Source organism: Gopherus evgoodei, chromosome 1, assembly GCF_007399415.2.
Source record: "Gopherus evgoodei ecotype Sinaloan lineage chromosome 1, rGopEvg1_v1.p, whole genome shotgun sequence".
Taxonomy (NCBI): Eukaryota; Metazoa; Chordata; order Testudines; family Testudinidae; genus Gopherus; species Gopherus evgoodei.
Genome location: NC_044322.1, coordinates 364,274,799 through 364,290,115, shown reverse-complemented (window position 1 = coordinate 364,290,115; position 15,317 = coordinate 364,274,799). Strand labels below are relative to the sequence as shown.

Sequence of the window (15,317 nt, the reverse complement as noted above, 5' to 3'; positions counted from 1 at the left end):
CTCAGACACAACATCCACTAGACCCTGAGTCAAGCCACTTCAAGCAAACCAGAGCCCCCACAAACCCAATCCCTGCCTGCCTAAGGGGCCCGCTGCTTGCGTCTCTCTTTAGGAGCGATGCTGCGTTTGCAATGAGCCAGGCTGCAAGAGGGGAGCTGTGGCAGAATGCACCCTGCACACTGCTTTGCACGAGGAATGCCTTGTGAGGTATTTGCCGATCAGGAACAGCCTGGTGAAGTGCATGGAGCAGCCTGACAGGTGACGTTAGAAACAAGCAGAAATCAGGACGAAAAGCAGGTTTTCCAGAGAAGTCTGGGGAGTGGTCAAACCTGTTCCTCAGGGCAAGCCGACACCTCGGCCGGGTGTAAACAAGGCCCATGGGTCATTACCTGCTCAGTTCCCATTCTTGGGTGGGGGCAAAAATCTACATCTTAGCAAAGAAACAGCACTGGGTTCCCAGCCTCACCGATGGCCTGTCATGGGGCTCCCAGCTGGAGGTGGGGGGACAGTGCTATAAAAAGGAGGGGGAGATGCACCCCTCTCTCTCCCTGCCCATCACATTCTCTGCACCGGAAAAGACAAAGGAAGCAGCTACTGGACTCTGGAGGAGGCATCCGGACCTCAAGGGGTTGGTCAGGGGGCCTGCTGGAGGCACCTGGCCACACAACTTTGCTTTGATTCTCATAGAGTTTGGGAAGTTGGGCACCTGTGACTGGTTTATCTTTATTTTTCTTGTGACTGTGTCTGACTCTTACGGTCACTGCTGGGACTCTCTGAAAACCGCCCTCTTCGTAGCTAATACACTCGGTTTGTTGTTTTAGCTAATCCGGTGTGTTAAGCTAAACTGTCTAGGTAACTATTTAAAAGCTGGGATATTCTTCCCTTAGAGTAATAATAGCTTAATATACTTGTACTGTCCAGGCGAGGGCTGGCTGTGCAGGATGTCCATTTCTGGGAGGAATCTGAGGACTGGGGTGTGTTGGGTCACCCTGCGGGATAACCCAGGCTGGGAGGAGCCAGGCTGTGGCTGGCTGCAGATCACACACAGACATCGCTGGGAGTGACTTGCATGAGGGAAGCTGTTTGTGAGCAGTGCAGGACTGGAGGCCAAAGCCATGTAAAGAGCACCCCAGGTTAGAGGGCAGGGCTGACACAGCTATTTCTTGGTCTGGGTTGTGCCCTGGGTACGGCACAGGAGCCCATTCTGCAGCTGGGGGAGGGAAGCCAGGTGCCCCAGGTGCAGCCCCGTTCCTGTCCAGCCCACCCCAAGAGCAGAACATTCCCAGATCTCAGGGCGCTTGTGCCCGGCTGCGTTGTTTCCCTTGGTTTGCAGCAGTTGGTAAGGGAGCAGCGTTGGGTGGGAAGAGGTGTGACCTTCCCTCGTCCGTCTCAATGTGCTCGCTACACGAGTGGGGCAAAATCACTGGGGCAGTGGCAGTGCTGACCCCTAGACAACTAACCAGATCCCAGCTGGGGGCAATGGGAGGTTTTCGGGCAGTGGGTTGGGTGTTGGGACAAAGTGGGAATTTACTGTAATATTTTTATTAAGCCGATATGTGCCTCAGTTTCCCCTATATTGTGCTTGACTACCCAGTGGGGTGGTGGGGAGAAGGCCTGTTTGTTCACAGGGCAGGCTGAGAGGCCTAAGCCTGCATGTTGCCCAGCTGTCTGAGCTGGGATGGGTCATTAAAAAGGCCTGGCCGAGGCTGACCCTCTATCAGCAGAGGATCCGAGAAGTCACTGGCAAATCCAATCGGCAGGACATTGGCCTCTGGCAGCCAGCACCCCCAAGAAAGAGGGATTTCCCGGCCTCTCAGCAGGGAGCTGAGCAGAGATCCCAGCTGGTGCACAAAGGCCTGGGAAGGGGTGAGGTGCTGGGTAAGAGCTGGCTGCTGCAGGGAGACGGGGCTCTGACCTGGCACCCGCCCAAGGGGGTCAAACAGAGCCGGATCATGGCGTTCACCGCAGCTTGGCTGGGCTCTGTGCTGGCCGGATGGACTTGGGCCATGCTCTAAGCGTGCCAACCGACAGCCCCTGTGCCCTGCGCCAGTGGCCTAACGCCCCCGACTGGTGTGACAACGCCATGCGAGTCACTGCGAAGGCTTGGGAAGTGCATCAGTCCCTGCAGAGTGGCCAGGTCTGTGATGGAGTAGGGGCTGTCTGTGTGGGGAATGGGAGAGCAGGGGAGGACTTTAGGGGATGGACGATACCGGAGCCTGTAACCTGAGCTAGGTAAGGGAGGGGAAAGGTCAACACCTTTGCCCGGGAAGAGGACAAAGGAAGGGACTGGCAGGAGGGAAGCACTTTGAGTTTGGGCTTGGGGCTGTGTGGGTGGAATTCAGGGTATCCTAGCTAGGATCCAAGCACCCTGAAAGCCCAGAAGGACTCGATGGAGGGGTCCTGTCTGTGCCTGCAAGCTCTGCTGTAACCTGTGTTCCTGTTGTCCAATAAACCTTCTGTTTTACTGGCTGGCTAAAAGTCACCGTGGGTCCCAGGAAGAGGGGTGCAGGACTGGACTCCCCCACACTCCGTGACAAGGTCTCTCCAGGGTCTGTCTCCACGGAACTTCTCTGTAATGCTTTCACCTTAAGAATAAATGGGGCTGCTTCGAAGGAGCTGGGGGGTAACATAACCGCAGGCAATACACTGGACATAGCCTTTGGGGAGAGCAAAGTGCAGACTCTGGCCTTGCAGGCAGTCTGGCTTGCTGGAGATATTACAATCTAGGGATGGAACTTTGCAGCCTGAAAAACTCCTGGTCAGGAGGGAGAGAGATGCAGCCTGCTGGCACCGTAAGCAAGAATCACATCCCTACACCAACAGCCCCGGGAACCAAAAGCACAAATGATTCTCTGTGTATATGGAGCCTATAATCCAGGCTGAAGGGCACGAGTCCCAGCCTCAGCGTAGACTTAAGAACCAGCCCACAAACCCCAATCTGGTGGTGAGTTCTATCCTTTGGTCTCACCAATTATCAGTGTAAACTCCCTCACGTGGGGTCACAGACAGTCCCCGGGGGTGCGCCGATCTGTCTGGCCACCCCAGTGAGTTTCTCTTTGTGACAGATGGTCCCTTACATCAAAGATCACAGCAACGTTCAAGTTACTCCCAGTCACTCGCCCCATGTCAGCTGCACCTTAGATCTCACGCCAAAGACAATGCTTGTAGCCAATTCTACAGTAAATGGTCTTGAGATTTATTCATTAGGGAAAGGAAACGGGAAAGTAAGTTACAAGGTTAACGCAGGTAGATATACACATGGGTTCCAGTCTGAAGTTTCACAAAGGAATAGAAGCTTCTGTAAAAAGCGAGCTCTGTCTGTCCTTTAAGGCAAACCCAGGCTAAGCAGCTGGGGATCCCTTGCTTATGCCTAGAAACCTTAGCCCCAGAGGAGTCCAAGCAGCATGAGATTCAGTTCCTCCTTGCTGGGGTTTTTATTCCCTTCCCCCCAGCTGCTTTGAGTTGCAAACTCAGCTGAGAGGAGGGATTCACTTCCACAGCTCATCTTCATGGAGGAGGGAGCAGAGGAAACAACACAATCTTTCATCCTCTTTAACGTTCCACGATCATCTGTCTGGCATTGTGGGGCCGCCTCGTGGGGCAGGGCAGAACACCTTTTGGTGGAGACCAGCATTTCACACGAGTTAACGCCTCTCTCCTGTCTGGTCAGTTACACTCTCGCACAGGCTCACAGTGCAAACTCTCAGATATGACCTGAGGATACGGGAGACAGATGTTACAGGTGAGATTAATGCCAGCAGCAACTCACAGGCCTGCCCTAACGTCTCAGCACATTCTCATAACTTTAATACCTCTGCAGCATGGGTCACAGGTCACTGCAGGGTTAAACTAGGGTAAATGGTGAATTCTCTGTAACTTGAAGCCTTGAAACCGTGATTTGAGGGCGTCAGGAGCTCAGCCAGAGGTGAGGGGTCTGTTACAGGAGTGCAATGAAGAGATTCTGTGGTCTGCGAGGTGCAGGAGGTCCGACTGTGACTATGATGGTCCCTTCTGACCTAAATGTCTATGAGTCTAACACTCATTGAGCCGGACTGATCCTAGCCATGTATGTGTCTGTGTTCACATGAGAATGTCGGCAGGAACTGGTACCTGGTCTGCCAGCAGCACAAGAGTCTCCTTTCTCCAGCTCCAGGCTACGGTGTACGGAGCTAAGGACACTTCAGATCTACTCTTTAGCCTTTACTGTCTACTAGGCTACTGAGAAATGTTGCTTTCAACATCCAGTTAGTCTCCCTCTCCCCACGTGGCTGCAGGTTTTGTTATAAATGACACCTTTGGTGCGAGGATACTGACTGTGTTCCATGTGTCGGGCCAATGTATGGGAACCCTCCTGTGCCTCTATTGAGCACTTCAATGCGTAGCATCGGTCTCTGTGTGGCTTGCGGGACATTCAGAAAAGCCACCAGCACCCTGCCTTCTTGGATAGCTTGTTGGTCTAGAAGTATGTGTCTGGGTTTGGGAGGTGCCACTGGAGCTCACAGCTTTCCTTTCTTCCCTGGTTTAAACAACGCGTCGCTCCCTTTGGGTAGACGCGATGCTCTGCCCCTCACCCCTCTGAACCAGATCCCTCTCGGGGCCAACACTATCTTGTGTTCAGATCCTGGAACATCGGGCCCAAAGCGTCTCCGTTGCTTGTGCCGAATGGAGGAGCCACCTGGCTAGATCAGAAACAACTGAGCTCTCCCTGGCTACCTGCTGCTCTCTGGGAGGAAAGTTTTACAGCTGATTGGCAAGTGTTTGGTGATGGATCTGACTTTTTTATTGCTCTGTCTCAGGCGCCCCTTCCCCTCTAGCCAGTGGTGCTCGGCCCATGCCCAGGGCAGGGCGTGGAAAACCCATTCTCGTGGGCAGCTAGCAGGCGGCGCTGCAGGGTGGGGTTGCAATGGAAAATGACGGGTGTTTTAATCCAACTTCACCACTTTTCTGTCATCGGGGAATTGTAGATAAAAAATCTCACTTACTTTCCATACATTATTTATGTGGGGAAAGTCAGTTTGTTCTGCAAAATCTTCATCTGTCCCACTGTGGCTACAGGCTGAAAAACAATGGGCTCGTCCAGGATTTGAACCCGGGACCTCTCGCACCCTAAGCGAGAATCATACCCCTAGACCAACGAGCCAGCTGCACAAAATTTTTCTTCCAGATGTTTTTAGAGATGAGCCATTGGCTGGATTGGCACTCAGGGATCATATTACTTTCCACACATATCTGGCAGCAGGATGTTCCCTAGATTCTTTCCCCTGGCTCCTAGACACACTTGAGGAACAATTTATGACCTTCGCTACACTGGGGTTTTCACCCCGCTGAAGCTGCCGGGATGGAAAACTCCATTGTAAATGTGATTTACCTGGCTACAGTTTAGCCCCTTCACAAGACTGGCGATGCTACGGCTTTGAGCCACTGCAGCTACTGGGGAAAGGTCTCCATCTTAAGCCTCTAAAATCTAGACTCGAGGCCGGGCCAGTTCCAGAGCAGGTCGCTGTGGAGTGGGGGGACGTCTATGTGAAGGGAAATGTCACTATTGTCTCCTTCTCTCTGCCTTTGCGTTTGTTCTTTAAGCCAAATCTGAGGGCTGGTAAAAGGCCACGCTGGCCTGGAGGAGGAAGGTCATTTCCAGGGGCTGGTCCCTGGCTCTCAGCTGTCTGGTAGGCAGAGAGAGCAGTGCCAGGTGTGCGCTCCCCTGCCCAGCTCTTTGGGTGCCCACTGCAGGGGCTGCTTCTGATCACCTGTACCGAGCCCCACAGCACTCATCAGTTCTCCGGCCAGGGGCTAGTTTTAGGACTGCCCTTCAGGGGGCACTGCCATTGGGGCTAGAGGAGGCATTGGGGGGGGGTCACTCTGCATTCTCCTGCCAGCCCAAGAATCTTCCTGCACCCCCCCAGTATACCCAGCTCATGGGCCACAACTGCCCCCTGTTCGTGGCCAGAGCTCAGACCCCCAGCACGGCAGCACAGGTCTGTCAACTTATCAGCCCATGCACTGCTGGCAGGCAGCTCCTGTCTCCGCCTGGCATCCCAACACCCAGGGGCAGCCCCATTCTCCCCAGCAGGGGCACAGGAAGAGACTTGCCCCAGTGTCAGAGCCAGGACTAGAACTCATGTCCCTTACATTCCCTGTGGCTGCCCTTGGCTTGTTACTGCCCTGCGGTGCATAGTGCACTAAGGCAGGGCCAGAGGGGCCTGTGTTAGTCCTGCATTGTGGTGTAGTGGAATAGGCAGAGGGCTAAGAATGGGGGGAACCTGGGTTCTAATCCAGCTTCTACCACTTCATTTCCCCAGGTATAAAACTGCCCCTTCTCTAACTCAGGCTGCTGCTTTCTGGCCACCAGTGAAATCTTCACCCCTCTGATTGTGCCCATTGCATGGTTTAACAGAGGCATTTTCAGCTGGTTGTGGTTGCTACAGAGCAAGGAGGTGAGGGAAAGCACAGAACTGCTGTGAGGGGAGAGGCAGCTCCTCTAGCTGCAGAGAAAGTGGCAAAATTTGAATTCACCTCTGGGTGGTGCTTTTGGGAGCATACCTTATGAACTGACCCTCAGGCCTGCATCCCCCCTTGGTAGCTGGCTCTGCCCTCCTGAGCATGGGACCTCACCGCTGCTGTGTCATGGGCTTGTTGTCTTCCCAGGCTGGTTTGTTGTCCTGGGCTCAATCCAGCACCCCCAGCTGCCCTACTGCTGGCACACAGCTCCTGTGCCCTGTGGTGAACCGGACACCCCTGTTAAGCTACAGAAACCCATTGATCTCTAGAGATCAGCTCTGCACAGGGGCTTTGGGGGGCCTGGAGGAAAACCATGGCCCAGTGGAGCTCTCAGCAACACGAGTGCTGCTTGTCTGTGGGGCAGACAGAACCGTCTCTGGGGGAAGTCCCAGACCACAGAACAAAGTCCCCCAAGAACTAAGGACCATCACAGACCTCACCACCTTCCCTTCTCTACCATAAACACAGGGCAATAGGTCTGTTAACAAAACGAAGGAAACCCTACCAAAACAAGACACTCCCGACCACAAGCGTCTCCCTCTGGGCCTGGGGAGGGGATGAGGGAACCAGAATGTGACAAACATGTAGTCCCAGTGCTAAATGCATGACGCCAGGTGCTCAGACTTACACTGGTGATCACACTATTAAAACCCATGTCAATTAATAACATTGCTTATAAAACATCTTACAAAGGCCCTAGGTACGACCTGCTTTAGCTGGCGTGTTGCTTTAGGGGTATGAGTCTTGCTTTGGGTATATCCCAGATCGACCTATCCCCCCGCCCCGCCATGTAAGTAGCACACCTTTGTGCATGATATAACCCCGGCCTGTCCTTCCCCACGGGATAAAAAGGGAGTGGAAGTAATCGTACAGGGAAACCAAAAATATTTTGGCAGCTGCTCCTGGAACGTTGGTGCCCAAACCAGGTCAGATGGGCTAAAACCGCCAGGGCCCAGCGGGCTGAACGTTAGACGGAGCCAGTGAGGTGCCGAGAGGGACTTAGCATTGCATCGGGGCAGCTGAATATTTACATTAGCTTAGTAAGTTTGTTTCTTTCCTTGTACAGATCAGAGGGAGAATCCGAACTCAGTCGATAGGCGTCTGCGGCATGTGGTAGCCGTGTCGGTCCCGGGATATGAGAGAGACAAGGTAGGGGAGGGAATAGCTTTTATTGGACCAACTTGATCTGGTGAGAGAGACGAGCGTCCGAGCCCCGCAGAGCTCTGCTGCGGGTCCAGGACTGTGTCGCGTGTGCACGTCATCCCGTCGGGGGATACGCGATGCTTTGCTGTGCAGGCGGGTGGGCGCAGGGTGGGCGCAGACAAGTGCCAGAGTTCAGTAGGAAGGGGGGTACGAAGCCGGGTGCTGGGCATGAAAAGCCTCCATTGCCAGCTGCAGAGAATCCTTGCTCAGCGGGTGCAGGGAGGCATAAGGCTTGTTTGTCAGGTCCCATCTGCTCTGCAGACTCCCCGGGCAGGAAGGTGGGGTGAGGCAGCAGCCAGCTCCAAGCGCTGCTGGGTAGCGAGACCTCAGTGTAACCTGATCGCTGGGCTGCTGCTTTGCAGAGGTGGCACCTACAACAACAGCTGGAAGCAGCACTACAGCTGGCTCGTTGGTCTAGGGGTATGATTCTCGCTTAGGGTGCGAGAGGTCCCGGGTTCAAATCCCGGACGAGCCCTGTTTTGCAATTGAGCATGGGGAGGGTTTCCCAGAGAATTTCCCCCTTGGCCAAGGCTGGGTTGTGAGAAAACCCCCCAGAGGTCAAGTGATGCTGCTTGAATTGTTGGGTCCAGCCAGCCAGAGGCTATTTAGGACGAATCCTAACCCCTGCGCTTGCCGGTGCAAAGACACGACTTTGCTGGGTGCTGCTGCTGCTGCAGCAGGTCCACGTGTCCCTGTAGCCAAGTGGAAATTTCCTGAGACACATGGTGGTACTGACCTCCTTGCCCAGCGATCGCGCCCCACTTCATGGGGGTGAAAGGGCTCCAACGCTGCTTTGGGAGCCGGGGAGGGGGGTGTCGCGTGACTGTCTGCGGGTGGGGGATGAAGGGGCGGTTGAGACCGACCCGGACCAAGGGAGAGACTGGGAACCGCAAGGCTGGGAAATTCCAGCAGGCAGAAGGTGTGAGCTCAGCGTGGGGCTGCAGGAGTAGGACAATCGACCCAGAGGTGACAGGGGATCGTGGGTGCCAGCTTTGTATAACTTTTGGTGGTGCCCAGAACGGGTCTAAGTAGAACCGTCCCCTTCATAGGATGGACCAGGGCAACCGCCCTGGGCCCGCACTTTGGGGGGGGCTGTGAGTCAGGGGGACACAGGGTCCAAAGTGGCCTGGTGGGCTAGCGGGAGGCCTGGTACCGGCATCAGCGAGTAACCCGGCCCCAGCCTGCCCTGCCTGCTGGCTCCCAGCATTGCTTGGGGGAGGGGGCAGAAGCCTGAAAGAGGCAGGGCAGGGGTAGGAACTTGGGGGGAAGAGGTGGAATGGGGCGGGGTGGGGGCACAGCAGAGGTGGGAAGAGGCTGGGCAGGGGCAGGGGCAGTGGGTTTGGGGAAGGAGTGGAGTGGGGGCAGGAAGAGGTGGGTTGGGCTGGGGCTGGGTCTCTCGCTGCTACCAGCACCAGGCCCCTCGCTAACCCCCTAGGCTGCTCTGAACCCCGTGTCCCTCTGAAGCACTGGGCCCCCCAAAGCATGGAGCCTGGGGCGGTTGTCCTGTTCCATCCTATGAACAGAACGGCTCTGAAAATATAGGCCCAAACATTGGTGGAGCTGGGTTTGACGTTACTGACATACCCTGTGATCATATAGATCATTGTTGCAACCACTGTTATATATTTGCAGCAAATATTGTGCAAAGGTTGTCATGTGCGGTGTCTCTGGAAAGGTTCTGATTTGCTGGCTATGATTACGCTGTCTCTCTGTGTGTGTATCTTTGTTGTGATTGAAGTTATGAATATTGGCACAGGACTTGTATCTCCATGCGATTTGATTCGAAGGAGCCTTAGTAAAGCATCTGGCCAGCTTCTTGAGAAAGGAATTTGCAAGTTAAGCACCCAATCAAGAAACACGTAACTGACAATGCACCTTGGAAGACTCCAATCCACATAAGAAGTCTGTCTACCTGGGAATGTGCAAGATAGGGTGTGGGCAATGGCTGCCACCCATAAAGAACTAGTCATGCATGGATATGTGACTTGCCCATGTGACTCCAAAACTCCATTTTCCTGTAGTTTTCCACAGTAAGAACAAAGAGGCATCCTTATTCCTGGAGGAGACTATAAAAGGAAGCTGCTTCATCTCCATTTTGTCTTCAATCTTGCTTCTTACCTCTGGAGGGACTTTGCTACAAACTGAAACTCTGAACAAAGGACTGACTGACCCATCCCAGCTGGGGATGTTCCAGAGACTTGATTTGAACCCACAGTTTATTCCATCACTGCTACAAGCCTGAACCAAGAACTTTGCTGTTACTGTATGTAATGGATTCCATTTAACCAGTTCTAGCTCTCATCTATATTTCTTTCTTTTTATGAATAAACCTTTAGATTTTAGATTCTAAAGGATTGGCAACAGCATGATTTGTGGGTAAGATCTGATTTGTATATTGACCTGGATCTGGGGCATGGTCCTTTGGGATCGGGAGAACCTTTTTCTTTTACTGGGGTGTTGGTTTTCATTACCATTTGTCCCCATAATGAGTGGCACTGCTGGTGATCCTGGGAAACTGGAGTGTCTAAGGGAATTGCTTGTGTGACTTGTGGTTAGCCAGTGGGGTGAGACCAAAGTCCTCTCTGTTTGGCTAGCTTGGTTTGCCTTAGTGTGCATAAAAACCCCAGCTTGGGGCTGTGACTGCCCTGCTTTGAGCAATTTGTCCAGAATTGGCACTCTCACAAGTGTCCCACCATTGTTATGCCGGTCCCAGGTTCCTGAATATTGGTGGAGCGTGGGCACCACGGGCCCATATAACTCACCGCCTATGGCTGGGATCAGACCTGGCCTTTGGAGAGACTCAGGAGCTCTCACCCAGGGCTGGCAGAGACATGGGGCAGGGAGAGAGTGCTGGAAATGGATTCCCTGGCCGCTTGGCCGGATAGCGCGTGGGCTTAGCCAGCACAGACTGTCTTCTCCTTCATCTCTCTGCGCTGATCTCTGGACTTCCCAAGGCTGTGTCCAGTTGACTAATGAACCCTGCTCTGTTAGGGAAAGGCTGCCTGGAACCCCTGCAAATACTGGCTGAGGTGCCCTGGTCCCTGCAGAGTGGACAAGTCTCAGACCAGGCATCTGGCTCAGCTGGACGCGCTGGGCAGAGCTCATGGTGTGAAACAGGAGGGCTGGTTGGCATCTCGGAGGCCACGTGGCCTGCCCTGAAGGACGAGACAGACCCGCTGGGGGTCAAGTCCACTGAAGGGTTCTTCCAAGGGCCTGTTCAAAAGCTGTGGGATCCGCAACAGGCCCATATTATTATAGTCCAGTCATGCCTACGGAACCCAGCCAAGATCAGGACCCGGCTGCGCTCAGACACACACTCGCTCCTGTCCCCTGTTCCTCCCCACCGAAGCAGACAAAGGGTACAAGGAAGGGAGCCTTAATATCCTCATATTACAGGCTGGGCTCAGAATGCAATGGAACGACTCACCCGGTGTGTTTGGGGCAGGGCTGGGCCATGGCTGCAGCTCTGCCACGTCAGAACCTGGCAGTGTACGGACTGGCCTGGCCTAGCTCTCTGCCTGGTGTCCCCTAGAAACATGGCTCTGTGTTAGAGCCTCGTGATCCAGGCCATTCACCACCACGCTGGCTCCTGCCTTGTTTCTGACGGGGCCAGAGCGCACTTCCAACAGGACGTTGACAAATCGCAGAGAGTCTGAGCCCCTTGGGCTACCGGAGTCCCTCACTACCCAGATCTCTGGGCACCTTAGAAACCTCCACCTCCAGCATCCCCACATCGACCCTGGGCTCTGCCCTGGTTGCCCGCAGTGCTTGTGTCATTGGGGCCAGTGAGGGCTGAAGCAGCCAGGTCCCGGCTGAAGATGGCTCTAGGAGAGGCCTGGAGCGTTGTGTGATGGGCCCGCCCAGAGGCAGCCGCTTTCCTCATCCATTCCCCTCATGCAATGCTCCCCCAGCCCATAGTGGAGATCCCAGCCTGGCCAGGCCAGGCAGAGGCTGACCTTCCACGCTGGGTTACTGGGGGAGCCCTGGAGCTGGCCTGGTGCCCCGTTTTCCCCGCCCCGTCCCAGGGACAAGGTCGGGCTCAGCGCTAGCAGGGATGCGGCAGGCAGTGGGGAGCTGCGAGGCGGAGCGGCCCCCTCCCAGGAAGGATGAGCAGGTGAAATCAGCTTAATGAGAGGAGCTTGGCTCAGCCCCCTGACCCCTTGGGGGGGGGAATCGAAGGAGGATTAAGGACAAAGGGCTCCCTTGAGCTGCTTACCCCAAACGCCCATCTCCAGCCCAGCAGGCTAATCGGAGCCCAGAGCAGAAACGGACCCACAAGAGCCGCACTCGGCCGAACCTGCCCAGCCCTAGAAATGACCCAATTCCACGAGTTCCCCGCTTCCCTCTCTCTTCCCCCTGCATGGCGCCGAGGTCTTGCTCGGCCGCCTGCCCGGGGCTCGTCTCTGACGTGTTCCTCCACCTCGGGGTGTGTCTACGTCTCAGCCCTTACGGCCGGCCCACCTCGGGCCTTCAGCGCACCGTCCTCGCTCGGGCTTTCAGCCTCACCTTGTCACCGTGGCAATGGGCACTCTAGAAAGGTCAGAGAAAGCTAGAACAGAATCGGAGGATGCTACAGAATAGCCTGATCTCGCATTGTGCTGGACAGAAATGGAAAGGACAGCCTCGCTCCCCATCCAGCCCCATCTCTAGCTAGTAACCATCCGAGTGTATTTCTCTAACGTTGTTCTCCGCCTAGGATGTCTTTCGAGAGCCTCTGGCTAGCCTGTGTGTCTTTCTAGAGCATCTCTCCGTGTGATCAACCAGCGTTGCTCTAAAGGATCTCTCCTCCTATTTTCCTAGGTGCTTGTTTGTTTGCAAATGTTTGGCTTTCTGGATTGTCTGCCTGGTTTTCTAGAGCACATGGGCAGAGGTTCTTAGTGACTGGAATGGCAGAGGGACACCAATCAGTGTGGGAGCTGCTGTGTGATGGGATGAGATGCAACGGTCTATTAATATAGCATCACGTGCATATTCCATCCATAACTGTATCAAGTGACTAGTACGGTTGCGAGGATAACGGTGCAAAAGCTAGGGAAGGCCAAAGTTAAGGTTGCTCACTTAACCTTAACTCTGCCCCCTTTGCACACATGCATGGTTATGGTGCAGGCTTTAATTTCATGATCACCTTTGGGTACTCAGGAAAGAAAATAGAATGTCATGGATATATGTATGCAGCATCTCATAACATGTTTTCTATTCTTTTATCCTGGTACTAGTTTCATTATCATACCGGTCGTTGTCTTGGTCTGTGCTGGGTTATCTTCACTCCAAGGTATGTAGCACAGTCATTACCTTAGCAGATAAGAACTGTGCATTTTCTTCTCCACCCACAGCAAGGCCTTTCTGGGGTGTGAGTCAGCGGAGCAGGAGGCCTACATCTGCCAGCCAAGTCTGTGTTGTTCCGCGTAATCTGTCGTATGTCATATAAGAACATTACCCAGTGTACTTAACGATAAATGACTTTTCTGGGCACTCCATCATACAGAGTAGGATGCAGCACTACAAGACACTACCCGGGTACCTAAGGCTGCAGTGAACAAATGTCTGACATGGTCATAGCTGAGAAATTGTATGTGATCATGTACCTACAGGCTATAGCATAAAGGATGCCCGCAAGGGGGCAGAGTTAAGGTTGCCCATGACTTGGTTGCTCAGTGGTGCCAATTCAAATATTTATTGTGGTGAGAGGGAAAATTCTGGTCTGTTCCCCTGCATCTGGGTGTCCCTCAGTAGGGGAGCCTCCCCTCGCTTTTGCCCCCACAGTGCATGAGTCAGTGATCCAGGAGTCGAGGTCTCGGCCGAGTCCCCTACTCTGAGCTGTACCAGATCATAGGGTCTGTGCAGCAGGTGGCAGCGCCATTTCGCCCAGTTGCCCCTCCATCTGGTCACAGGGGTGGCTGGGTCAGGTTTCAGTGGGACCATGCAGCCAGAGCGACGGTCTAGAGCTCTCCGGCTGCAGCTGTACTGGGTTAGTTTGGGACCATGGCTTAAAAGCAATTGAGCCAAGCCCCCCCCCCCCCCCGCCCCTCCCCCAGCGCAGCAGCCTATGGAACTTTAAGCAAGTGCAAAAATCATGTGCGGGGGGGGGGCTATTCCCCCCACCCCCTTCTAATGGGTGTCCCTGATTTAACTTTGTCACTGCCTGATTTTTTAGCACTTATCTGTGCACCCTAATACTCCCCTTGGGGCTGAGGGGTGGGTGTTTCCTTTTTAGAAAGGCATGCATAGGCAGCAGTTTTCAAACAAGCCATCACTTAGTCCCAGCAATATCGAGGGTCACAGCAAGGACCTCGTGCCTTTTGCAGGGCAGCCTCCTGGCCCCATTTCACCATTCACACCCATCCCCTGGACATTTGGATGGCACTGCTGTTCACAAGAACACCACGAGATTTTCTTTTCTATCGTGGGGAAATGGATTCCACCCCTCCCCCATAATTAATTTGGCTCAAACTCCCTCACCCAGAGGCAAAGCCTGCCCCGGGATACATGAGTGTAAGCAGGCAGAGTCACCCCTGCGGCGCCTCCTGCTGGTCTGTTCCGGGAATTAGCTCATTTTCCAGCCAGGAGCGCCCTCTGCAGGCCAGTGATCCACCTCACCTCACTCTGGCTCCCGTGTCCCTTCCAGGACCTGGTGCCCCTTCACTGGGTTTCTGCCCCCCCTTGCAGAACCGAAGGGCAGGAGCGGGTAACCACCCCGCTACAATGAGCCCCATTCCCAACTGGCCCCCCCTGCCCCTTCTCCATAAGCCGGCTGCACGATCTGCAGCAGATCCGCTTCCAAACCGCGCCAAGGACACATCTCTACACGCTCGTGCTCCACACCCTTCACTTCCTCACCCTCGTGTCCCGCCCTGACACAAAGTGGCGGGACCTCCTGCCACCTCTCGAGGGTGAGGAGCTCCGGTGGGCTAGCCAATACTCTACCCTGGTCCCAAGGCCTGCCGGGGATACCAGCTGGCGGCCGCTTCATGGGGCCATGAGCATGGGCATGTATTTGGCGCGGTTTACCCCTGCCCCAGATATCTGTGGCGTGAGGGAGACTCTGGCGCACGTTTACTTAGAGTGCGCCAGGTTGCAGCCTCTATACCGGCTCCTCACCAATATACTGTTACGTTTCTGGCTGCACTTTTCCCCTCACCTCCTTTTTCATGCACTCCCTATCCGTGGCCCCACTAAGTCGCGGGACCTCCTGGTCAACTTCCTCCTTGCCCTGGCTGAAATGGCCATCTACGCAACCAGGGAGAGGAGGTTGGCCAATGGAGACTCCTGTGACTGTGGGGCTTGTTTCCGATCCTCTGTCTGTTCACACATCCGGGCAGAGTTTATCTGGGCGGCGTCCACTGGCTCCCTTGATGCCCTCGAGGAGCAGCGCGCACTGTCCGGGATTCTCTGCTCGGTGTCCCCGTCAGGCTCCCTTCTTATGTCCTTCTGACCGCACTCCTGTCCCTGTTCTTTTATTAGTTGTCCCCGGAAATCAGTTGGGTTTTTGATGTCCTGTAGATCCTCCCCTTAGGCTGGGGGGCGGGATCCTTTAGCAGTGGGTGGGCTTCCGCCCACCCAGTTCCCAGAAACCCAATAGGTACAATGAGCCCCATGAGAAGAAGTGAGAAGTGCCT

The 15,317-nt window shown here is 54.6% G+C and overlaps 2 non-coding genes across 2 annotated transcripts; one reads left to right on the top strand and one right to left on the bottom strand.

The window, feature by feature from the left end:
- Positions 1–5,068: 5,068 nt before the first annotated feature.
- TRNAP-AGG lies at positions 5,069–5,140 on the bottom strand. The gene has a single exon. It is a non-coding gene; the product is annotated as a tRNA-Pro (tRNA).
- Positions 5,141–8,104: 2,964 nt separating this feature from the next.
- Positions 8,105–8,176, top strand: TRNAP-AGG. Its single transcript has one exon. It is a non-coding gene; the product is annotated as a tRNA-Pro (tRNA).
- The last annotated feature ends 7,141 nt before the right edge of the window (positions 8,177–15,317 follow it).